This window comes from Microcaecilia unicolor, chromosome 2 (assembly GCF_901765095.1).
Source record: "Microcaecilia unicolor chromosome 2, aMicUni1.1, whole genome shotgun sequence".
Taxonomy (NCBI): Eukaryota; Metazoa; Chordata; class Amphibia; order Gymnophiona; family Siphonopidae; genus Microcaecilia; species Microcaecilia unicolor.
The window spans coordinates 257,192,930-257,218,839 of NC_044032.1; the positions used below are offsets into that span (position 1 = coordinate 257,192,930).

The following is a 25,910-nucleotide window of genomic DNA, read 5'->3' on the forward strand; positions in this document are numbered from 1 at the left end:
TCAGCTACTGTATTCGTCCAGAACGCAGAGGGATCAGATTTGTGCTTAGGCTACACCTCCCTCAACTCCCGTAATGCATCCTCTTGCCTCCTAATCTTCTCCCTTTTCGTTCTTGTTCCTAGTTCAATATATTTTCCTCTAAACACCGCCTTCATCGCATCCCATAGGATGCCAAGAGGAACTTCCCCATTATCATTCAAGGAAAAGTAATCCTGTAAACATCCTTCTAAGTCCTTAACTTACTCCTGAATTACTTAGAAGAGAGGTATCCATCCTTCATACAGTTTCATCCCTCCCTCCCTTATCTCGTCTAGACAGGGCCAGCTGGAGAGGAGTATGAACAGAACTAACATATGGCGCATGATCGCACAAAGAGCGCACCTGATCCGCCACTAAAAACAGGTCTATGCGAGAGTAAGGATTATGACTCGCTGAATAGCAGGTGTAATCCTGATCATATGGATGTAACTAGTCCCTCCAAATGTCAAGGAGGTCAAATGCCTGATTGATATCCTGCAGGGATGGTGAGGAGGGTCTAGATACCACTGGAGGCACAGACCAGTCAAGACAGTCATTGATAACCCAGTTCAGGCCTCCACCTAGAAGGATAGGTAGACTGGTGCAACTTCTCAAAACTGTAAGTGTGTTCTGTATAAATTGCAGTTGTCCTTTATTTGGGGCATAAAGGTTAACCAAACAGATCAAGGCATTACTTAGGAATAATTCTATTGCTACTGCCTTCCTGTCCCGATCCCTCCACTTCTGTTGAACCCCTCCCACCTTATCCTTCCGGAGTAAATTCACCACCCCTGCACTATTGGATAACTCCCCCAGATTGAAAAACCTCCCCAACCCATGGTGCTTTAAGTTTCCGGATATCACCTCTACCTAGGTGAGTTTCTTGAAGAAGATACACCTAAGCATGCCAAAAAGAGGACCCTGCATCTCAGCCTCACCACACAAATGAGATTCCTCATTTAGGGCCCCAGAGGGAGTGCTTATAAAATAGTTGGCACTGAAGATGTAAAAGGCTCTCACGTCTGCTCTCTCTGATGAGGCTATCTCCGTGTGTGAGGTCAGAGCCCTCAAAAAAATCTGAAGTCCACCAAACAGCACAGCAGCTAGGGAACAAGTAGTCACGTCCCCATTTCTGCTATGCCACCTTCTGCGGAGTGTAAAACAGTAATCTGAAGATAAGTGAAAAAGAAAAATATTACAGTATAAAGGTGCTGCTAAAGCTGCACCCAATTCCAAGTTCTTTTTTTTTTTTTGTTACATTTGTACCCCGCGCTTTCCCACTCATGGCAGGCTCAATGCGGTAGGCAATGGAGGGTTAAGTGACTTGCCCAGAGTCACAAGGAGCTGCCTGTGCCGGGAATTGAACTCAGTTCCTCAGTTCCCCAGGACCAAAGTCCACCACCCTAACCACTAGGCCACTCCTCCACCCCACTTCAATTAGTCATCTGCCAACAGTAACCTCAGTAGTTTCATCCAGTAGCGGAGGGGCCATTATCACCTTCGGTAGATGTTATAGGGTCTCGGAATTTGGGTTCAAGAGTCCTGCTTTTTGCCAAAGCCCTTCGAGCGCACAGTCTCTCCCAATGATGGTCTGGTCTTTTAAGATTGTTATAGTCAAAGGGTGGATCATCTGGAAAATGTATCCTCAAAAATCGCTGTACTTCCTTTACATCAGAAAAAGTAATTTGTTCTTCCTTCCACCAGATCTTGAGGAACTTGGGTACAGCATTGCCATTTGAATAGCATGTGATTGTAGTTGGTGCTTCAATTCTTGAAACATCATATGGTTTTTTTTTGTCCAACTCCACACTATAATCCTGAAATAGGAGTGTCTTTATATTTTAGTGGACCTTCCCTCCGAGCCCGCTGCAGAATTAGCTCCTTGTGTCTGAAGTTTAGCAAGTTGGGCAACAAAGATCTCGGCCTTGCTCCTGGCAGAGGTGGTTGTCTGGGTACTCTGTGTGCATGTTCCATTACTATATCCCCCGGGAGGGCTGGGGAGGCAAGACCTGCAGAAGTTTATGGATGAATTCCAATGCATTATTACCCTCCTGCCCTTCAGGGATTCCCAGTATTCTCAAATTGGACTGCCTGGACCTGTTCTCCACATCATCAGTTTTATTAAGTAACTTTTGAATAATAAGATCGTGTGCCCCTGATTCTTGTCTTAAGAACTGCAGACCTTCTTTGATTGTGGCTAAAATCACCTCCATACCAGCTGAGGGTTGTGGTGCTTCAATACTTTCCAGAGTCCTCAGAGAGGAACAATTTGAGCAGGATAGAGAAGGGAGGCCCGCATGTGCTGCTATCTTGCGGCTGCATGCACTCCGTCCATGGTCTGTGGCCTGGTTGATTTTTGAGATTTAGGCAGTGGTTGAGTAGATCTTGTGAATCTCTGGGTATCTTTCCACATCTGGAACCCCCACTCATATCTGTAGAAATACTAATGCAGCTCTGGATAAACAGTTTATTAGCAGTATTTGAAAGTTCCGAGAGAGAGCAGGAAAAGCACATCTGCGTTCAAGTGGCCATCACGTGATCTCTCACTCAGTAATTTATAAACCTCTATCATATCTCCCCTCAGCCATCTTGTCTCCAAGCTGAAAAGCCCTAGCCGCTTTAGCTTTTTCTTATAGGGAAGTCGTCCCATCCCTTTTATCATTTTCATTGCCCTTCTCTGTACCTTTTCTAATTCCACTATATCTTTTTTGAGATGTGGTGACCAGAACTGGACACAGTATTCGAGGTGTGGTTGCAAAGAGCCTCTCCCCTACTACAAGCACTCCATTGGCTTCCCATAAAAGCTAGAATAAGCGTCAGGATTCTTACACTTGCCTTCACAGTCCTCCAGGGACTAACTACGTGATCGCATTAATCAACCTCCCACTCAGAAATGCCATGGCGGACCCACAAAACTACCTCCAGCTCCATTTCCCGAACTGCAAATGAGTAATCTACAAATCCCTCCACGACACAAAGTTCTCTTACCTTGCAACCCAATCCTGGAACACCCTACCCTCAAATATCAGGAACATAACCGAGTACCTTATATGTCGCAAAATGCTAAAATCACACCTCTTCTCAAAATTCTACTGACAAAGGACAAGCCTCTGAAGTTCGAGTGTTCATCTCTGACCAAGGGTCCTATCTACTCCTCTACTAAATTAAAACGAACACCTCCCTGCTTACCAGATCCAGATTCCTGCTTCCCCCCTCCCCGGAACACTACACTGTTACTTGACTCTCTAACACAAAAATTCTTCATTTTGCTGTAACACAAAGCTGCTACACTGCAGACTCGATGTTATAGTTAGCTTCCCTGTTACCCTCTAAACATGATGTTTGTAGCTCCCTATCTACTTGTTACATGGTAGATGCGCCATTAGAATAGGCCCCCCGGTTACCCCTGTAATTATGAAGTCTTGCTGTTCTCTGTTTACTAGCTACCACAGCAAGTCCTTCGTTACACTGTAAGCCTGCTGCTTGCTTACAGCTCATCAGCACAATGTAAACAACGTTTCATGTATCCTGTTATTCTGTAAGTTACATAGAACCAAACTTGATTTGGAAAATTTGGGATATAAGACTAAATAAATAGAAATGGAAATAGAAAGTAATTTTTGCTTCCTCTGGCAAAAGGCAAGCTGGGGTAGCTAGTTTGATTGGCAAAGCCTTACAATGTATAATGAATAAAGTGGTAGCTCAGCTAAATGGCAGATATGTGTTTTGTTCTGAAATGGTAAGGGCAACAATTGATTCTTGTGAATATTTATAGTCATGATGTGAGTGGGCATGCCTTTTTTTTTTTTAATTAGGGTTATTCAAAAACTATTTGCTGGTTCAGTGGGTGCAGTTGTGGCTCTGTGTACGCTGGCTTGGTGAACACAGTTGTGGCTCTGTGTGCACTGGCTCGGGTACAGATGTGGCTCCCATGTACACTGGCTCAGTGGGTACAGTTGTGGCTCTGTGTACTCTGGTTTGGTGAGTACAATTGTGGCTGTGTGTGTACAGGCTCGGTGGGTACAGTTGTGGCTGTGAGTACTGGTTCGGGTACAGTTATGGCTCCTGTGGGTGCAGTTGTGGTTTTGTGAACACTGGCTCCCATGTTCACTGGCTCGGTGGGTACAGCTGTGGCTCCCATGTGCACTGGCTCAGTGGTACAGATGTGACTCCCATTATGGCTCCTGTGTGCACTGGCTTGGTGGGTACAGTTGTGGCTGCGTGTACATAGGCTCAGTAGGTACAGATGTGGCTCTCATGTGCACTGACTCAGTAGGTACAGATGTGGCTCTTGTGTGTACTGGCTCAGTGGGTACAGTTCTGGCTCCGTGTACACTTGCTTGGTAGGGACAGATGTGGCTCCCGTGTGCATTGGCTCAGTGGGTACAGTTGTGGCTCTGTGTGTACTGGCTCGGTGGGTACAGTTGTGGCTGTGTGGGTACAGATGTGGATGTTTGTGTATTGGCTCTGTGGGTACAGTTTGGCTCCTGTGTACAGTTCTGGCTCTATGTGTGGCTTGGTGTGTGTACTGGCTCGGTGGGTACATTTGTGGCTCCATGTAGATTGGCTTGGTGGGTACAGTTGTGGCTCTGTGTACACTGGGTCAGTAGTGACAGCATACTGTAGATGGGAGGTGGTGTCAGGAAGATAGAGACCAGTTCCATCCACTGCAGGGTAATTCACATTACTGATTGCTCTTTGGCTCAGGGCTGGTGGCCTTGCTGTGAACGTGAAAGCAGTAAACTTTGGCCTCCAGCCAAAGCGTTCTCTAAGAAAAATATGTTTAGAAATGTCTGACATAGATATTGGAAACAGAACCCCTCCTCCCCCCCCTCCCCCCAGTCCCTGTACTGTTTCCTGGCTGCAGGAAGATGTGATGTTAATGCTACATTTCTTGGGGTATTCGAGATTTCTCTTGTTTTTACACCAGTTTGCAAATGCTCAGGAAGTGAGTCAGCTGTGATTATATATATTTTTTTCTTTGCTTTGGCCTCTGCAGCTGATCTCAGCTCTTTTCCCTCCCCTACAAGTCCTGGAATTGTGAAATCTGAACAAGAAGTCCCAGTTTATGTAGGTCGGCCAGCTTCCCGGAGTCTGCAGTGCATGACAGAGAGAGAGAGAGGCTTTGTGCTGCTTTTGGCACAGGAGGGAGGCTGACATTTGTACACCCCTCACACAGAGTCCCTTTATCTCCCCTCGGCTTCAGTTCTAATCCCCGGCTCTGCCATGGACTCCCCCTCTTATAAAACATTTACTCCTTTTTCATTCTGTTATAAACAAGTGGGGCTTTGGGTATTTTTTCGATTAGGAAACATGGAAGAAGTGATGATGAGAAAAACAGGGTGTTTCCACTTACACTGAGAACATCAATTTAACTCTTTCTCTGCGGACTTGCTTCTAGGTTTCCTTTCATATTGGATCATCCAGATGGATTTTTTGTCTTCTTAAAAAAATAAAAAAGGTCATTCCATTTATCCATGTGTTTTTTAAATCACCTTTCCTTGATTCCCTCTGCTTTGGCAGCTGTATGTGTATGAATGAGATACCTGCAGGATGCTCTGATGATCCTCTCTCATGCTGTCTATTCTGAATTTGTGCATAAAGGCCAAACCGGCCCATGTGCACATGAATTTTCCCCATGAAGGCAAACCCAGTTTCTTCTCTCCACACCTCTTACCTGACTTCTTGTCCTGTTTGGATTATTGTAATTCTTTGTCCTTAGACCTTCGTCCTTTGTTAACTGGAGCCTCTCAGTTTGAGCATATTAATCTGATTCTTTCTTCAGTGCATTGGTATGTTAAATTTAAATTATGTATGATTTTCAAAATATGCTCCGGAGAAGCATCCTCTTATATGACAACATCTGTGAAGCCACATTTGCCTAATAGAACTCTAAGGGCCAGATGCACAAAGCTTACCGTGCTATTAAGTGCTTAGCCTTGGGGGGGGGGGGGGGGGGAAGATAAATGGAGGTAATTCAAAATTGTTATTATATGTTTACCTGGTCTCTGCCAACAATGTTCCTAGCTTGTTATTTGTGGCTTATTTGTGCTAATAAATATGATTTAAATATTAAGTGCTTAGCCCCCACCCAGTGCATCCCAGAATGCACTGGGCAGGGCCTGGGCATTACCATTTTGAGCTGGGTGGGCCTGAGGCAGAAGGGTGGAGCTATTGCTCCTGCCTCCACTTTGTAAAGGTACAGGGAGGGGGGTGTGTATGCACGTGTTGTGGGGAAGGAGTCCGGTTCACTGGACCACCAGGGAAATTTTTTTAAAAAGATTCGGGGGGGGGGGGGGGGTGTCAGGATCCACTGGACCACCAGTAAAAATACTTTTTAAAAAATTGTGTTGGGGGGGGGGGGGGGAAGGAATCCAGTGCATCAGAGCTGTCAAATGCATTTGATAGTTCAGATTCCCAAACAGCGAGCAATGCACAAAGGGGGATCCGTGTAGCTCATTTGCATGTGATCCCCTTTGTGCATCCCTCTTTCTTTGTGAGTTGCTAAATTTTACCAAGGCAGCCGTACTTTATGACTGCCTTTGAGGATCAGTCCCTAAGTTCTGAAGGTGCTAGGCTTCTGCACCCAGTGCTACGCCCAGTGCTACGTCATTTCAATTGGCAGGCACTTAAAAAGTCTTTTGCCCTCTGGGCCTTTGGAATGGAACAAATTGCCAGATGAAATCAGAATGTTAGAAGACTACTGTACCTTTAGGAAACAAGTCAAGACTATTTTTTAGGCAGACATTTGGTGACTGAGGGTTGTACCTTGCTGAGGAATAATTTGAATATTGTACTAATACAATATGTTTTGCATTACGTAATGTTGTAAGTATCTTATTATATATGTTTTCAGTGTTCACTGCCTAGAACTGTGGATATTTGCAGTTGATAAATATTTGAAATAAATATGTTTCCCACCACTCCATATCCTCCCCAGCATGCTCTAATCTATTCCCTTGATGGCCTCCAGCACCTAGTCTGGCAGGTAACCTCAGGTTTTAGGTTTAGATTTGTTAATTTCTATTCTGCTTTAAACCAAAGTAGATTACAGGATAAAAACACACATTATAAAATATACCAAACACATAAATAAAAAAATACATTACTTGCTAAACGATGTCTTGCTCTGCAAACAATCAGTCCCAGAGCGCCATCTAACAGGATTTCTTTCATCCCCTTCCATTCTGTATGCGTACAGCTATATTACACCCTTCACATTGGCACGCTGTCTCCACTTGTTCTGTAATCTAAAAGCATGCCAACTTCATTCTGACTTGCATCCTAAAAGATGAAGATTTATCAGCACTTCGACCTCCTTTTGCTCACTGAACTTTTGGATTAACCCATGTCCCAGTTTTCTTAGAGGTCCACAGCAGCTGTATCCCTGCTGTCCAGGAGTAAAAGCGTTTTTTGTGCATGCTGTACCGAAGCCTCCAGTACAAATGCCTGGTGCCTGTTTAGAGCCAGTGGCTACCAGAAAGGAGGGAATCAGGAGGGGCATTAGAGAGCACCAGGTGGCAGTGAAAACACAAGTAGACAGGGGTCTTTGAGCCATTCACATGTTTATGGTCCCTGTCACACTACCAGTCCATCCTTCTTATCACACCAGTGGGTAGCAGAAATTTGCAAAGCACCGGGGAGGTTAGACAGCTGATGTGAGCTTTGAACCCATGGGCAGGAGAGGAGCAGGTTACAGAAGCACTAGACCTGCTGCACTGGCATCTGCATTCTGCTCTCAGCTGGGATTGGGCTGCCTGGAGGAAGAGTAGGAGCCGGGGAGAGATGCACAAATGTAAACATTAGCCCCTGGTGGGTGCTGGACATAATGATCCCTTCTTTTTAGGTGTCAATGCTGGCGGACCCGTACAAAATCTGCACGGGGTTCTGAATATTCCTTTTGCTATTATTTGTCTTGATTAGGTTATAAGCTTCTAATCTTACCACCCTCCCTGCTTGCCTCTGGTATATGTACTTCACAAACCATAAGAATAACGCGAGCTTTGCCTTTTAAAGACGTTTGGGTTTCAGCTGCACCCCCTGGTGGCCGCAACTCATATTGCAGGTGTCATTTTCCCCTCTCGAGTCTACGTTTCTATTCTTAGCCACAGACATGGAGAGCAGCGAGTGCTTTGCACGCACTTACTGCGCTGACCTGAAACAGAAGGGGCAGTCGTATTTCCCGAAAATCTGGATTTTTAACATGGAGAAGGGCCAGGATTTGCAGTAGGGCTGGTGATGATTTGAACTGATCTGTTCTCCACTGCTCAGGGGAGCTTGTACAGCTTTGGTTTGTGTGCCTCCCTAGGAGGTGTTTCTTGCTTGCCTGTGTGTTGTCAGCTTCCTCAAAATGGCAATATGGGGAGTGGAAAGACATCTACAACCAGGAAATGAGGGCAGCTGGTTCTGCTACTATGATCACGGCCAGGGAACTGGTGTGAGAGCCCTTCCTCACTAACGGGGACAGTGAAACGCAACAGTAAAAGTCCAAACTAAAGAGAAATCTTTCTAAATAGAGTGACGGGAGAGTCTGTGTCTCGCCTCTTCCTTCTTCCTGCAGTGTAAGTAAATATTACATAAGCCTTTTGGACTTGCGTTGCTTTTTCCTTGCCCTCCAAACTAAGCTTAACGTTATTATTTTTGGCGCTTTTCCTTCTCTGAGTTTTGGGTTTCGTCATTGTATGTTTTGATGTGGCCCTGTAACAGTAACACAGCATCTTGCAGCGGTTTTGTACCTCTGTAGTAATAGATGCCTGTAAATTGGGACCCTGTAGCCTGCCTAGTCGCCCACCTTCCCTGAATGCTGTTTGTTATTCTTTATGTGATTTGTGGTGCTTGGTATCTCTGGTATTATTATATAGGATGTATTTTTCAGTTAGTGTTTTGAGTAGGGAGAAATAAAAAAAAAAAAAAAATCCTATTTTTTTCTGTTTGGTGAGGATTAAGAGAGGGTTTTGTATGTGTGTATTTTTTTTTTTTTTTTTTTTTTGAGAACGGCTGAACTGGGATTCTTGCTTCCAGGGCAGCCCATATGGCTATTAAATGGTAAAATTACTTTGTATTTGATTTAATTCTTCACCTTTCTAGATCTTAATCTCAAGGCAAGCTGCAGATTCAGGTATAATAGCTAGATCATAAACCCTTTGGGGGAGGGACCTACCGTTTGTACCTGAGGAAGATGAAGTGAGTGGCCTAAGGAGTGTTAGTGGGAGAAACAGGATTTTTTAAACTCTGGCTTCTCTTGTTCTTGGCCTGCAGCACTAATCAATAGGTTATCCTGATGTCTGTAACATTTGCCTTTTGAGAGAACTCTTTTATTAATAGTATGAGCTGTACACATAAATCATGGCTGTGCCCCAAACGTTTGGTGGGTTTTTCGGGAGGGAGGGGGGTCTCTATATTTATTTTTGGAAATGTAAGATCCCCCCCCCCCCCAGAAAGGAAACATTTGCTGCAAGGAGAGGGGAAGATGGTGCTTTTGTGACTTGTAATATAAGACTGAGATCCTGCTTACTTAATCCCGCCCATGCCACTGATACTCACTGCTCTGCTTAAAGCAGTGGCGTAGCCAGAAGGCCAATTCTGGGTGGGCCTTACCCAAAGTGGGTGGGCATGCAATTCTCTCCCCCCCACCCTCCGTCTCTTGTCCTTGTTTCCTCAAAATGTAAATACCTGAGCTGGCAGGGATGCCAAGCCCCACCAGCCAAAGACCTTTCCAGCCTGAGTCATGCCTGCAGCGGCACTTATTCAGAAGGCATGCTTTGTCGCTAATGCTGGCTCTCCTGTGCATGCTCAGTTAGACCCCAGCATTAGCAGCGAAGTGCGTCTGCTGAATAGGTATTTCTGTAGGCCAGCAGGGCTTGGGATCTCCCATCAGCTAGGAAAGCAGAGGGGTTCCGAGCCGAAAGTGAGGCGGCCTAGATCCCCAAGGCCCTCCATGGCTATGCCACTGGCTTAAAGTATAGGTTGCTAAAACCTCTATGACAGGAGAAATGGCATCACCCTGTGAAAAGTAAGTTCCTTTTCTTCCTTGCCCAGGAATATGCTCTCTGTTTTCCTTAGGTGAAAGGGCATTTAGCTGTCTGCCAAGTTCTCCGTCGACAATTGGGGATGAATTGATTATAGAAGAGGGTGTTTTTGACTGATGTCACTGATATGAATGCTGCTGCTGTTGTGGAGTTCCTGCACAGCTGTTACTTAACTACTCTCCTTAAGCTGCAGTATGGACACGTTTCTGATTTCACAATATTTTTTCAGTTGCAGCCAGAGAGAAAGTGTGTGTGTGTTCTCATTCTTATTTATTTTAACTTTCTGTTTTTTTCCCTAAGTGTTCTTTATAAAAGAACTCCAGAAAAAAAATCTTGATGTTTTCTCCCATTTTTTTTCCTTAGACTATTTTTCTTGAAAATTGAACTTGGCTTGGTTGACAGATTTTGCACTAGCAATCAGACAGTGAGCAGCTTCAAAAGATGCACTTGTGGTTGAAAAATGTCTACATGCTACTTGTTATGGGATGAGACCATGAAGTCCTCAGTTTCTCCCATTGTGATTGGATATCACCTAGAGCCCGAAGCCTTTGTTGGACCTCCCCTCTAATTGTGAGGCAGCAGAAATCAGAGAGAGGTGAGAGGAGCAGTTCCAATGGGCTTGCAGGCCTGTTCCTCTCCAATTGATAGTAAGAGCCGGAGGTCTTTCTACTCCTAGGAGTCAATCTCTTCCAAAGGAGGATGTGTTTTATTTATTATTTTATTTAGATTTTGCACACACCTTTTTCAGTAGTAGCTCAAGGTGAGTTACATTCAGGTACTCTGGATATTTCTCTGTCCCAGGAGGGCTCACAATCTAAGTTTGTACCTGAGGCAGTGGAGGGTTAAGTGACTTGCCCAAGATCTCAAGGAGCAGCAGCGGGATTTGAACTGGCCACCTCTGGATTGCAAGACTGGTGCTCTAACCACTAGGCCACTCCTCCACTCAAAGAAGAAGGCATCACAAAGGTGTTGCCAGGAAAAGAAGGCTAGATCCCACTCTGCCACAGGCTCAACGTGGGTGATAACAGCTGTGATGTAGGAACTGTCAGCATGAGAGAAATTCCTCCATCCATGCTTGATTCTGAAAATCATGAACGTCTCATTGACACATACTCTTCAGTCACTTAATGGTGGAACTGCAGGTACCGCAGACATCATTTTCAAGCAATATTATCACTGAAAATATATGAGCAAGTAGTGCCCATCTTGGGTGTAGAAGTTGATGACTCCTTGCCTGGTCCTTCCTTGTTACCCATCAAAAAGATGGGTCTACTTGATGTTATTCAAGGAGTAGGGAAGGGATGTGGGGCAACCATTCCAGGCGGGACACCAAAAGCTGAGTAGATAAAATCTTTATTGTCAATGACCAAACATAAAAGACACGGTTCAGTGTTTCTGCAAATGGTATGCCTGCCTCAGGAGTCAATGTATCTGTGTCAGTTGTGGATATATTTTCAGTTGTGCAGTCTTGTAGTTGGAAAGCTACCTTTCCTAAATCATCCAATGACAACTCAAAACGCACAGCGATATTCTTGGAATCCATCCTTCACTTCAAGACTTTGCAGTACATGGCAGTTCCTGGGAGGAGGACCCTCAGTGGTTGGATAGGGTGTGGGATTGCTCAGGAGTGCATCATCACTTGAAGATCTAATTGTTCCAAATTCATACACAAAATGTCAAGCGTGATACCCTTCACTCTCTAGAAAGGTGAAAAACCAAAGGCAGATATGGTTATAGTTTATTAAAATTTGCTATATTGCCACCCATGAAAACAGGTCTAGACGGTTTACAGACTTATAATAAAAAAAATCAAAGAAAATGAACTCCAGTGTTTTGATAGAATCCATTTAACACACCTAGTTACATGAATCTAAAATTTAATAAAACAATTGAAAATCCTCCTGCAATTTTCTTTGAGAACCACCTCCCCTTTCATTTGCAAAATGCAGAACCAATACACAGGCTTCTCAGAGAGCTCCTTTGAGAATGTGGCAAAATCACATCTCCTGTTTGCAAGCAGCAAGGAAACCGAACCTGAAATACAGAGCACAGTTCAGTCCTGATAGTAGGATGGGGTCCAGCTATCACACCATTCATTCATTGGTGGTAGAATCTACTTCAAATTAAAAAGCAAATAGTTCCACATAACAAACGCCCTGCCTAAGAAGGAAAAACCTTGGATCTCACCGGGAAGAAAGTGTTTCAGGGTCCTATGCTAAGGCGTGCATGATGCATATGTGCACAAGTGTCTACAAAAATAAAAGCCTTTCTGGAAGCTCTTCCTCAGTGTGAAAGTGACTTTTTAAAAAAATATTAATTTACTTATGTTGAGGAATGGGAAATAACTGATCAGCCCAGCCTATGAGGCTGTTGACATAGCAGCAAAAACATGCATAGCCACCTTGTTGGGCAGATTGGATGGACTGTGCAGGTCTTTATCTGCTGTCATTTAGAGTTTGTTACTGTTTTATTGTTCAGGAGCAAAGTAAAGGAAATGGGTTAATAAAGGACCCCTGCTCCACCTCTCAAGTTCTTGTCTCTGACATAACAGATCAATCCAGTCCATGCAGAAGACTTTTTTTTTTATACCAAAGGAGAAGACACTGCTCACACCACAGGCAGAGGCAAAAGCAAAAACAGCTTCTAAACTAATTGCAAGAGAGCTGGGACTCGGGAGGCAGGCTGACTTGGGCTACAGTATAGCCTAAATCTGCTCTGAGCTTCTGAAGACAACCAACACAAACACACCTTTTATTCTGACATCCATTCCAGTAGGAAGCAGAATCCTGTCTTTACCAAGTCTTGGCAGCCAATAATGAAAAACGAATGAGGACTTAAACTGTGAACTATTGGGTTGTCTGTTTTTCTGAGTTTGTATTTTCAGATCTTCCCATTCAACTCTCCATTCAGCTGCAGGAATCTCTGACAGAAAGCAATGGACCAAGTCCCAGAATTGGTCATCAAAAAGGATTTCTACTCCAGATATTTCTCAGTTCCAAAGATACTGAGACATTTTGGGTCGGTATTAGTTCTGAGAGACCTTAACATCATTTATTACCAGTACAGCTTACTTTTGTAGGCTGCCTGCCTTATAGAAGAACAGGAGTCCTCAATTAATTCCATCTACCTCTGCAAATAGGAACCTCTTTAATTTCATCTTAAATGCCTTAATTTTTCCATAACTGGATGACTGACTGGTAAAGGGGTTTTCCCCCAGAGGCCCAGACATTTTCTTCAAATGATGATAGTGTCATTGGGTTTCCTATAAATTACTCAAGATCAACTTTACAAAAACCCCAACTATACAAAGCTTGTTTTCTGCATAACTTGTTAAATTTCAATAAAATTTGGGATATATCATCCTGAATAAATTTGGAATAAGCCTACACTCATGCTGGCCAGCTCACATAAATGAAGTCACTTCACTACCTGGTTCTTCAGCTGTTGCAATGTTTTCTTCAGTGCGAACTGATCGGGCCCTGTTGCTTCCTGACTGACAATCAGTTGAGCCCATTTCTCGCAATTTCTTCAAAATATATTCTACATTTATCCTCTTCCACCTCTTTTCTGAAAACTCTTGTACCAATTTATGAGAACCATAGCCTTTCTCCAGATAAAAATGTTTAATAAGGATCAGATCCTCCTGATTGAAAAGCACATAAGAAAATAAGAATAGCCATACTGGGTGTGACCAATGGTCCATCTAGCCCAGTATCCTGTTTGCAACAGTGGCCAAGTCAGATCACAAGTACCTGGCAGAAACCCAAATAGCAACATTTCATACTACCAATCCCAGGGCAAACTGTGGCTTTCCCATGCCTGTCTCAATAGAAGTCTATGGACATTTCCTCCAGGAACTTGTCCAAAACCTTTTAAAACCCAGATACACTAACCGCTGTTACCACATCCTCCAGCAAAGAATTCCAGAGCTTAACTATTTTTTGAGTGAAAAAATATTTCCTCCTATTTGTTTTAAAAGTATTTCCATGTAACTTCCTTCAGTGACCCATAGTCTTTGTACTTTTGGAATGAGTAAAAAAATCGATGCACTTCTGCTCGTTCTACACCACTCATGATTTTGCAGACCACAGTAACTAATTATGGTTAAAGAAATGGCGTCTTTGCATATCATGATGATAATCGCTAAGTGGTGGCGATGTCATTTAATTGAGGTGGCCAGCAGGAGTGTAAACTTATTGCAAATTTATTCAGGATGACATATCCCAAATTGTATTGAAATTGGCCAAGTTTTAACAGAGTTATGCAGAAGAAAGGTTTTGTATAGTTTGTTTTTTAAACATAGTGTAGTACATTGAAGGCCTTCCCACTTGATTGTTCTTGTAGATCAGAGAGCATACATACAAGAATCTCGTGATTTAATAAGTTATCTATGCGAGAAGGCCAAAAGGCTCCTATTTTAAAAAGGCAGCATAACTCCCAGAAGCACCCCAATAGTTGAGACACAGATTTTTATACAAGCTTCAGAGGAATGTATAGAGTACATGTGGGATATACACACAACTCTGTCCCCATGAATGCCTATATAAGGTGTGTGTGTAAGTACACACACCGTCCTGTAGCTGCTTGTACTTATATGTGTGCATACCACCATGCAGTTTTACAAAAGGCTTTTTCTACGTGTCAGATGGGCTTTTTGTGTGGAAAACCCTTTATAAAATGATCCCATATATGTATGGCAGTGGATCTTGCCAGTATTTTCAAGGTGTGTAGCATGGAAAGAAAGGACCTATCTCATAAGTCTTGTCTGTAGTTTCTATGTTATGTTCTGATGTTAGGGCCGGGTTGTCTCAGGGTTTCTGTCCTGCTGTCAGCTAAGCTTGTGGGTGCTAATTATGCTAATTCTGTTGAGCACTGTTGTAGTACAATAGAACCTGGATACCTCTTTGTTACAAAAGGCAGTTAAGCAAATAATTGCATAAATTCAACTGAAACTTGCCTTGCCCTGGCTCTCCTCCCTGCATGTAGCCCAGTGCAGGACAATAAGGTGTCAGAAACAGATGATCCCACAAAGAAGGCACCGAAGGCACCCAGTCAACCAGTGCTGAAGAAGACTCTTCCACTGGTGGGGATTGGGGACCCCTGCCAGCAAACAAAGTACCTGATGCAGTGTGGGGGGGGAGGCAGCTAAACAGTGCCCTCCCACCTCAGGCTCTGGCCCCCCCCTCCTGCTGAGGTCTGGCTACGCTCCTGCTTTCCTGCCCGCTTAAATCGCTTTGAATATTGACCCCATAATGTATAAACATCTGTGAAAAGAAGCCCTAAATATAATAGGCCAACATAGTTGGCTCAGAAATTGATCATAAGAATTACCACACTGAGTCAGATCAGAGATCCATCTAGCCAAGTATCCCGTTTCCAGCAGTGGCCAGTCCAGGTCACAAGTACCTGGCAGAGTCCAAAAAATTAGCAGGATTCCATGCTGCCGATCCCAGAGATGAGCAGTGGCTTTCCCCAGCTTTACCATAATAATACGTTTCCCCAGGATTCTATATAGATCACCCAAATTTGGGCACAAATTAGAGCCATTAACAGGCAATTGGTGTTAATTGTATGTTAAATGTTACACATGTCTCAGTATGGACCCCGCCTAGGTGGGCTATAATTTTTTAAAATATAAAAATAAGGGTTTTTTTTTTACTAAGGCATGCTAATGGACATCTTCTCATTTAGCATGCCCTAAATCTGTAGGCACGCCTTAGTAAAAGGACACCTTGGCACTAATTTGGACTTACATGTGCATCTGCCTATATGCTAAATGCTGTGTGCTCAAAGTGTCTCACAGTAACCCCAAAAGGGGTGTGGCCATGGGAGGGGCTTGGGTGAGTCAGGGGCATTCCAAAAATTTAGGCGTATTGTGTTAGAATTCGTAGGTTGCACACCCAACTTATGTACCAGGTTATACCAGGTTTCAGCAGGCTTAAGTCCTCGCACCCAAAATTGGTTGTGGAAATCTGCACTAAACACTGTTCTGTAAAGGGCGCTTGGTGTGGAATGCCCTTTATAGAATACGAGTTTAGCGTGGTTCGTTCTGCTGCCCAAATTTGACCATTATTTACTGAATCTGGCCCTTATGATCCAGTCAGTGCTGTCTGCTGATGGTTCCCACTAGGCAGGTGACTCAGGAAGAAGGAAGGAGAGACAAGCATTTTCAGTGTGGGACGATTTTTACCTATTTGTCTTTTATTAGTCTTAAAATACCACCTTTCAAGACTCACACTCAAAGCAGTTTACAATAATAGCATTTCAGTGAAAAATAAAAGAATGCCAAAGAATTGATAGGAAAGAAAAGAGTGTGGGAAAAGTGAGGGTAGGCAGTGCAGTTAATGCTGTGTTCTCAGGGATCATGTACATGCCGCAACCCGTCTGTTCACTGAAGGTCTTAGTACAAAGCAAGAACAGCCACCCTAAATTTGGGCCAGGCTCATTCAGAGCATAGATTAAGTAGAAGGGTGTTGGGAGATCACGTGATGCACGGCTAGAGAGCGGTTGTCGTTGTGCTGAGCTCCCGCCTCCCGCCTTTTTCGCCCAAATATTTTACCTTCATCGCTTTGGGGAATGGAAAGCACATCGCAAGAGACCAGGCAGATTGGTGAATCACTGGGCAAAGTTGCGGAGCTGGAGTTGCGAGCGATGGCCGCTAAATCGGCAAAAAAAGATGGGACCCGGGGTTGCGCTACTGAAGCCAAGGTGGCGGACGGAGAAGGAGAGAGCCCGAAATCAGTGAGTTCCGCGTGGGCGGCGGAGGTTTCTGCTATTTTGGAGGCTTCGGTGGACACCAAGCTGCAAAAGATCGTGGATCAATTAGTGGGCATTGATGAAAAGCTGGAAAATATCCACTCGGAGTTTTCCCTTTATAAGCAGCGCCTTTCAGATGTGGAGGACCGGGTTCAACAACAAGAGAAAATGCAACAATCTTTGCAAAGCAAAGTGGAAAAGTTGGAGAGCAAGCTTGAAGACCTGGAGAACCGGGCCCGGAGAAGTAACATCAGAATGGTAGGCCTGCCTGAAAAGATTAAAGATTCAGAACTGAGGGATTTTTTGGAAAGCTGGCTACCCAAAATTTTAAAATTGTAATCAGTGGCTGGGCCCTTAAGAGTGGAGCTCGCTCATAGGTTGGGGCCTGGGAACCCGAAATACCCGCGCCCCCGAGTTGTAATGTTCAAAGTCCTCAATTTTGCTCACATGCAAGACATTTTTCGAGCTTTTCGGAAGGCTGGGACTGTACAATACGAGAATGCTACAGTGCGTTGCTTCCAGGACTTTTCGGCTGGAGTATCCATGCAGCGGCGAGCGTTTCGTGAAGTTTGTCAGCTGTTATTTACCAAGAAAATACAGTTTGCCTTGTTATATCCGGCCCGTTTAAAGATCTGGCACAATGGGAAGCAGACCATGTTTTCCTCGGCTGCAGAGGCGATGCAATTTGTGAATCGAGACTTGGTTGCTGAGGGACCAGCGTGAGTTGGTGTATGAAGGGCTAATGACGGTGCGCTGATGATGGCGGTTTCTGAATGCTGCAGTGGAGCAAGTTACCCAGGAGGTTTTAGAAAGGGACTTGTACAATTAATTGTTCGGAGAGGTGTAGCTTCCTAAGGAACCGGGGAGTTGGCGGGAGGGTTACGACTTGAATGTTTGCACTGTTTAAATTGTGTTTTGGGGACATGAGCCTCATTTACCATTGTTTAGGCCTTACTATATATTTTTGTAGCCTGGATGATGGGGCTAGTTTCATAGGTAAGGGTGGGGGACAATAAAAGGGAAGGTTTGTTGTGATAGTTATTCTAGTGGGATATTGCACTATAAGTGCTGGATTAAACATATGAAGGGGGCCATCAGTTGGCCATGTTCTATGTTATATTGGGCTTTAGGAGGGAGTGCAAAATAATTGGAGGAGGGTGGAGATGGGAGGGGGAGCTCGTCTGATCTTAGACCATGGTACTACTGTGGGGAGCTTCTATGGGGGGGGAGGGAGGGTAGGGGTGGGAAGGAGGTGTCCGAAAGGGTAGGGGTGGGAAGGAGGTGTCCGAAAGGGTTGAGTCTAAATGGGCAGAATCTTTGGGGATTATGGGGAGGAGACCTAAGGGCTGGGGGGTGTCCTCTCTTCTTGTTCAAATACATAAGCTTTATTGTGTTAATATGGGACTTCTGGTGCTCTGGGGTCACTTAAAATTGTTTCTTGGAATATAGGGGGAGTTTCTTCTCCGATAAAACGGACAAAAGTGATCCAGTCTCTGAAGAGACAAAAAGTAGATATTGCTCTATTGCAGGAGACACATCTCTCATCGGGGGAACACCTTAAGTTTAAGATGGGATGGGTGGGATCTTTGTTAGAGGCCTCAGCGGTAGGGCGGAAGGCTGGGGTGCTAATCCTTTTTAGGAAGGGTTTACAAATTAAGACAATATCCACAATAGTGAGCCCGGAGGGCCGATATATTTTGGCCTCGATGGAAGTTGAAGGTCAGAGTCTGGTGATCTATAATGTATATGCCCCAAATATGTTTGATAGGGAGTTCTTTCAGGGGTTAATTTCTAAATTGGCTATGTTCAAAGGGGGGAACATCATTATGGGAGGAGATTTTAATTTGGTGTTTGACCCTCTGCTTGATAGATCTGGCTCCGGTGCTGGGAGTTCGGGGGGGGGGGGGGGGGGGGGGGGGGAGTAGTTGGGCTCTGTCAATTGCTTTGTGAAGCGTTAGACTTAGTGGATGTGTGGCGTGGCGTATCTTGCACTCATCGGAAAGAGACTGTACCCATCTTTCAAGAGCCCATGCGTCCCAGTCTCGTATAGACTACTTGTTTGTTTCGAGCTCTCTTTTCTCAGGTGGCTCAGGCTGAGATTGGCCCTTACGCTGTCTCGGACCATGCCCTGGTGTGGCTGATGTTGGTAGGTCAAATAAAGGGGGATAGAACACGTTTTTGGAGATATCCTCTGGAATTGGTGAGGGACCAGAAATTTCAGGCATTCTTGGAGGAGAGAATGGCAGATTATGAATTTCATAATGGCATTGACAGAAAGCAGCCGGTCCTTTTTTGGGAAACGGAGAAAGTGGTATTATTTCTTATTGTGCTCGATCTCGGAAACTTCGAGATAAGGAGATTTTACGTTTGGAGTTGCAGATTCGGAGATATAGGAGGCAATATGGGTGCAGTGCTACTTCTGAGAATAGGGCAATGTTATTGGTAGCGCAAAAAGAACTAAATGAGTTGTTGCACCAGCGAGCAGCCAAAACTCAGTCTTATAAGTATAAACTATTCCGGTATGGTAATAAGGCTAGACAGTTGTTGGCAAATATGGTGAGGAAAAGAGGAGGATCCTCTAAAGTTTTACAGTTGAAGGCTTTGGATGGGAAGATGTTGAGATCAGATCAGGAAATAGCGAATCGTTTTGGTCAGTTTTATGAAGCCTAATATGCCAGACCAGAAGATGAGGGGTTGAGTACCGACTTGTTTGTAGATTCTGTAGATTTACCTAGGCTCTCTCCTCGACAATTGAAGATGCTAAATAGCCCAATTATAGAAGGGGATCTTATGTTGGCACTGCAGCAAAGTGCTTCTCATAAAACGGCAGGTCCGGATGGCTATCGTATAGAATTTTATAAACAGTTCTATGAACATCTTAAAGGGTTGCTTCTGTCCTTGGTGTTGGAGCAGACTATTCCAGAGACAATGAAGGTAGCTCAGATTGTAGTAATCCCTAAGGCGGGAAAGAACATAGTGGACCCGGGTCATATAGGCCCATCTCTCTTCTTAATATGGATGTCAAGCTGTATGCGAAAATTCTGGCAAATAGGCTGGCTCAGGTGATCCCAGACTTGGTAGAAGAGGCTCAAGTAGGTTTTGTGAGGGGGAGGACAGCGGTTCGGAATGTGCGTGCTATATTGACATCCTTAGAGACTGTGAAATATAAGCGTTTATCTTCTCTGTTAATTAGTTTTGATGCAGAGAAAGCTTTTGACCTGGTGCGATGGCCTTATTTGTTTGACACTCTGCAGCAATATGGTTTTCAAGGGTTTTTTCTTGATGCACTTCAGGTGCTGTACTTGGAACCTTTGGCGTATGTTTGGGTAAATGGGGTATGTTCCTGTTCATTTAATATCTTTAGAGGCACAAGACAGGGTTGCCTGCTTTCTCCTTTATTGTTTGTGTTGTCTCTGGATCCCCTGGTTCATGCGATACAATCCCATCCAGAGATCAAAGGACTTTGGACTTTGATCTGTTGACTTCTCGGATTCCGGAGATGACTGGGAATGCAGGTCTTCGGGAATGTCAATACCGAATTCTACATAGAGCATACCTCACAAAGACTCAGATCTTTCAGATGGGCGGGGTTCAAAGTCCTCTGTGTGAGAAGTGTGGGAAGCTACCGGGGTCTTTGGTTCATTGTTTATGGGAGTGTTATCAGGTACAACGCTTTTGGACCGCTGTCCTGCACTATTTGTCCTTTTTGTTGGGCTCTAAAATTGTACGCTCCCCGATTGGGATACTGTTGGATAAATATGAGACCTTTGTCTTGCAGGGCAAATCAGAGAAAGTTTTGGTTCGCAAGGCTTGTCTGGTTGGTAAAAGGTTACTTCTCAGTTAGTGGGTGGGCAGCTCTCTCCTGGATTTCTGGCACTGGAGATATAGACTTCACGAGCTGATGCTCTTTGAGCGACGGGCGGTATGAGGATCCCCTAAGAGGAGGAGGGTTTCTTTTAGACATTTGGGGCCCATATATTCAGTCGTTACATACAAAGGGTAGAAGTATGGTACTTAATTCCCTTTGAGTTTGGGTAGGATGGGGTAGATTACATGTAGGTAAAGACTCTGAAAGGCACCTCTGTCGGGGAGGGGAGGTTAAGAGATGCATGGGGGGTGGTGGAGTAATGGGGTGGGATAGAGAATGTGTAATTTAGTAATATTAGATGTGCTTCTATTGTTCTGCCACCAATGAAATGCTGAATCATAAGTAAAAAGGGGGGGGGGGGGGAACGAATGTAAAGCAGAGCAGTGTAATAGTAAGCAACGACAACAGAGTATTGTTTGAAGTTAGTATTTTATTTGGAAGTTCATTTAACCGTATAGATATAAACATTTTGTCCATAGTAACAAAGGTGGGAGGGGAGGGGGGAGGGGAAAAACTTGGATAGCAGAAAGTACGATCTATATTTATAAGTATGTTATGTTCTTCAAACAATTATATATCACAAAGTATGTCCAAGTGTAACATGCTGAACCATTAATAAAAAATTGTTGAACCTTAAAAAAAAAAAAGTAGAAGGGTGTTCCAGAGTGATGCAGCAGTATGAGAGAGAGAGCGTGCTGTCATGTGGATTCTTGTCTGGGCCTAACAGCTGAAAGGATAGCAAGGGTTTAAAATTATGAGGGGCACAAGGTAGGAGAGCTTATTGTGAAATAGAGCAAATGTTAATATTTTCAGTTGTATTCAAAATCAGACAGGAAGCTGGAGTGTCACAGGAATGGAGTAACATGGTTGAGGCAAGAGGAAGTAAAAGCTGAGCTTTCAGTTTCCAGATATTGAGTTAGTGATGGTGGATATACAATTTCCTCTTTCCCTTTGGTGAAGATAGGAATGGGTCATATCTGTTTTGAATTATAAGTTAATTACATTTGAATGCAGCTGTTTTATGTTTATAGACCACCTTCTCATTCCACAGGTTGATTGAGGCAGTGTACAAGTTTTTCTAACTAAAATAAAACTGTCTCTATGTAATATATTCATGCACTTAAGTGTGAATACTGAGGGCCCATTGCACAAAGGCAGCCATAAAATATGTCTGCCTTGGTAAAATTTAGCAACTCGCAATCAGTGATGCACAAAGGGGATTACATGCAAATGAGCTGCACGGATTCCCCTTTGTGCATCGCTCGCTAATTGCAAGTCCGAGCTGTCAAATGCATTTGACAGCTTTGATGCACTGGCCCCCCCTGACCCTACACTTAAAAAAAAAAAATTTTCTCTGGTGGTCCAGTGGACCCCTCTCCCTCCCCAAATCTGTTTTTGTTTTTTAATTTCCCTGGTGGTCTAGAGTCCCTGACCCCACCCCCCAATCTTTTTTTTAAATTTTCCATGGTGGTCCAGTGAACCAAACCCCTTCCCCCGCATGTGCACACCCCCCCTCCCGGTCACACCTGCATCCCTCTCTGTACCTTTGCGTGATAGAGGCAGGAGGGCAGGAGCAATAGTTCCTCCCTCCTGCCTCAGGCCTGCCCGGAACAAAATGGCAGCACCCAGACCCTGCCCAGTGCATTCTGGGAATGCACTGGGTGGGGCTAAACACCATATATTTCCTTATATGTTTCTTAGGCCTGCTCAGTACATCCCAGAATGTACTGAGCAGGCAGGCAGGAGGGAGAAGCTGTTGCTCTTGCCCTCCTGCCTCTACCTTGTAAAGGTACAGGGAGGGGTGTGGGTGGGGTCGAGATCAGGAGGGGTGTGTGTGTGCATGCTTGGGGGGGAAGGGGTCCAAGTTCATTGGACCACCAGGAAAAGCTTTGAAAAAAGATTCAGGGAGGGAGGTCAGGGTCCACTGGACCACCAGGGAAAAAAAAAAGAAAAGATTCGTAGGGGTGGGGTTTGTCAGGGTCCATTGGACCACCAAGGAATTTTTTTTTTTTTTTTTGGGGGGGGGGGGCGGTGGTTATGGGAGGTGAGATGTAGGAAATCTTTACACTTTACAGCTGCCTTGTGCTTCCCTCCTCTCTGACAGCTCCAGAGCAGCGTAAATTTTGCTTGTTAAATTAAGGCTGCTCTGGAGCAAACCCCAGAATACACATTAGAATACTAATGAACTCATTGTAATACATTTGCATGGGGTTCTCAGTGGCCACTGATGGCACACGTTAGAGCCACGGGGGGGGGGGGGGGGGGGGGGCCTTTGTGCATTACTAGCTACATCTTTGTGCATTACTAGCTACATAATTGCTTGCTTTATACTGGTTAGAACCAGTCTAGAGCAAACTTTAATAGCATTGTAAGCTTTGTCTATCTGGCCCTGAGACTCAAGTAACTAGTGAAATGAGAATCTGTAAACGTGATGCTGAAGTGCTATGTGAAAGGCTTGAACTACAGACACAGGACCGGGTGACAAGCCTTAAAGAATCATAACAGAAATGATAAAAGGAAGTAATTACGAGTTCGAGAAGAGAACTACCGAGGACAATGTCTGGGTACTGGTGCTGCTTAGTCCTATTTCTGTTCCCTGCTGTTGGGATACTGCAGATTTTGCTGTTTTAGCTTTCCCCCCACCACCTCTCTTTCTTTCCTTTCCCACACCAGGCTCTTTGCTCATTTCCTGGGAGCCACTGCTTGTACCGTATGTTTGTTTGTTTTTTTTAATATCTGTTTATTAGGCATACTCAAAGTACAAAACAGGGTAACCTGAAAGCAAAGTCTGAACACTGTAGCAATCATACAGAATATTCACGTGAACAATATATATATATATATATATATTTATTTATTTATTTTATTTTTGTTACATTTGTAACCCGCGCTTTCCCACTCATGGCAGGCTCAATGCGGCGGGCAATGGAGGGTTAAGTGTCTTTCTTCTGTGTTTGTACAGCGCTGCGTACACTTTGTAGCACTCTAGAAATGTTAAATAGTAGTAGTTAAGTGACTTGCCCAGAGTCACAAGGAGCTGCCTGTGCTGGGAATCGAACTCAGTTCCTCAGTTCCCCAGGACCAAAGTCCACCACCCTAACCACTAGGCCACTCCTCCACTGCCATATATATCAAACATATAAATCTCAAGTGACCGACTCACCTGCAAATGCGCAGTAGAGACTTCCCTCTCTGTCCCGCCTTCGCGTCAAGACGTGATGATGTCAGAGGACGGAACAGAGACGGAAACGGAGACGGACTGTCGGACGCTGACGTTGAAGCCTGGAAACGAACATCGTGCGCACCAACCTCCACCCTCCCCCCCATCCCCGCCGCCACTCCCGCCCCCCTCCGTAACGGGCCCCCTGCACTGACCTGACAGCACCTCTCACCTCTGTGTGGAAGCAGCAGCGCTTTCACACGGAGGTGAGAGGCGCTGTCAGGTCAGTGCAGGGGGCCCGGCACGGAGAGGGGAGGGAGGGTAGCTGGACATGGGGTGAGAGCAGGGCAGAGAGGAGGGTTGCTGGACGGGGGAGGGGGGAGGCCAAGGGAAAAAGGAGGGTTGCTGGATATGGGGGGGGGGGAGGATCTGTGGACGGGGTGAGGCCAGGGGAGAGAGGAGGGCTGCTAGACATGGGGGGAGGGCTGGGGAGAGAGGATGGTTGCTGGACGGGGGGGGGGGAGGCCAGGGGATACAGGATGGCTGCTGGACATGGGGAGAGAGCAGGGTTGCTTGACATGGATCGGGGGAGGGGAGGGCAGGGGAGAGAGGAGGTTTGCTGCACATGGATGGATGGAGGTGAGAATTATTACATTTTGCAAAACACAAATCTCGCCCGTTTTAACGGGCTTAACGGCTAGTGTGTGTGTATATATATATATATATATATATATATATATATATATATATATATACACATCTAAATCTGAACTTTTGTTTTCTTCTTCCAGCTAACACTGCCAAAATGGGGAGTATGTGATGGACTCTTACTTGCATGCATCCCCAATAACTAAAATTTATCAAAATGTCATAAATAAATTAGGGCCCCAATATGTGAATGAAAGGCAACACCAAATAAAGAGTACATCCCTTAGAGTTTTCTTATAACAGCAATAATATTGATACCCTTCCTTCCTCCCTACATTAGATGGAGTGAAACAGCATATATGTTATACAGTAAGTGGAATTTCATAGGCAAAGGAAATAGAAATAATTAACTAAAGATAGAAAGGGCATATAAACTAAATATCGAAAGTAGAACTGTTACCAAATAAGGATCTTATCTATTAAGTAGCAAAATATGCTCTCTATGTGAAAGAGCATTCTAGTATGGTTCCCAGATATCCTGGAATCTTTTCCAGCTAGAACCATCCCCGTGACCCGTATTCTTTCTTCCCATTAATGTAAATTTCAAAATGGAGAAAAACTTCAACCAATACTGTATAAATATCCAACACACTAAAGTGGAACTATAAAACACCCTAAATGTTCTTTCTAACATAACGTATAGCAAGTGTTGCCATTTCTCAAAAGTTCGGGGCAAAGAATCCCTTCAGTATAACAAGCTAACCTTCTTCCCCAAACCCGAAGCCTCCCATAAGAAAAAACATTGCCGCTCTGTGAGAAATTCAATACAGCCCCCCCCCCCCCCCCGAAACAACACTGCCACAATATGAAAAACTAAATTTCCAGAGAGCAGGCGACAAAGATGGCCCTATATCTAGGTCAAGAATCTTTTAACCGCAATACAGGCCCAGAACATATGACTTAAAAGTGGCTTTGGGGCCCCACATTTAGGGCAACTTCCATTTGTTGCCATGCCAAGCTTGACATGCCCTCCAAGGGGATACATAGGTCTGAAATATAAATTTATATTCAACCTCTTGGAAGATCATATTGATAAATATACAGGAAATATTTTGTAGACTGCGTCTCAGAAGAGCTTCCTCTACCTTGCTCTCCAAATCCTCAGACCAAGTAGAGGACTGTGTAAGTCAAAGATGTTTTACCTTCTTCCCCTAGATCTAAACATTTACTCAATATCTCTGCTGATTCTACTGCTGCCCCTGAAGACCCGATATATAATGATGTGCTTGTATATATGCAGAAAAGGTCCTTAGAAGGGAGCTCAAAAGTGGAACAGTTTTTTTTTTTTGTCCATCCATCATGTCCCCCACCCATCTCAAACCTCTGACTTTCCACCTTTTAAATGTCCCACCAACCAGTCCTGTAGGAAAAT

General features: G+C 44.4%; 1 protein-coding gene across 3 annotated transcripts in view; it reads left to right on the forward strand.

Moving 5' to 3' along the window:
• The window catches only part of TFE3 (transcription factor binding to IGHM enhancer 3), a 93,134-nt gene that overhangs the window by 26,062 nt on the left and 41,162 nt on the right, over positions 1–25,910 (forward strand). For 2 of the 3 annotated variants that reach the window (XM_030194002.1, XM_030194001.1), the window contains exon 1: positions 8,131–8,579. The exons of the other annotated variant lie outside the window; for it this stretch is intronic. The gene's annotated coding sequence lies outside the window, so the exon portion shown is untranslated. Of the gene's footprint in view, positions 1–8,130; positions 8,580–25,910 lie in introns of those variants that run through there. 3 annotated transcript variants of the gene reach the window in all.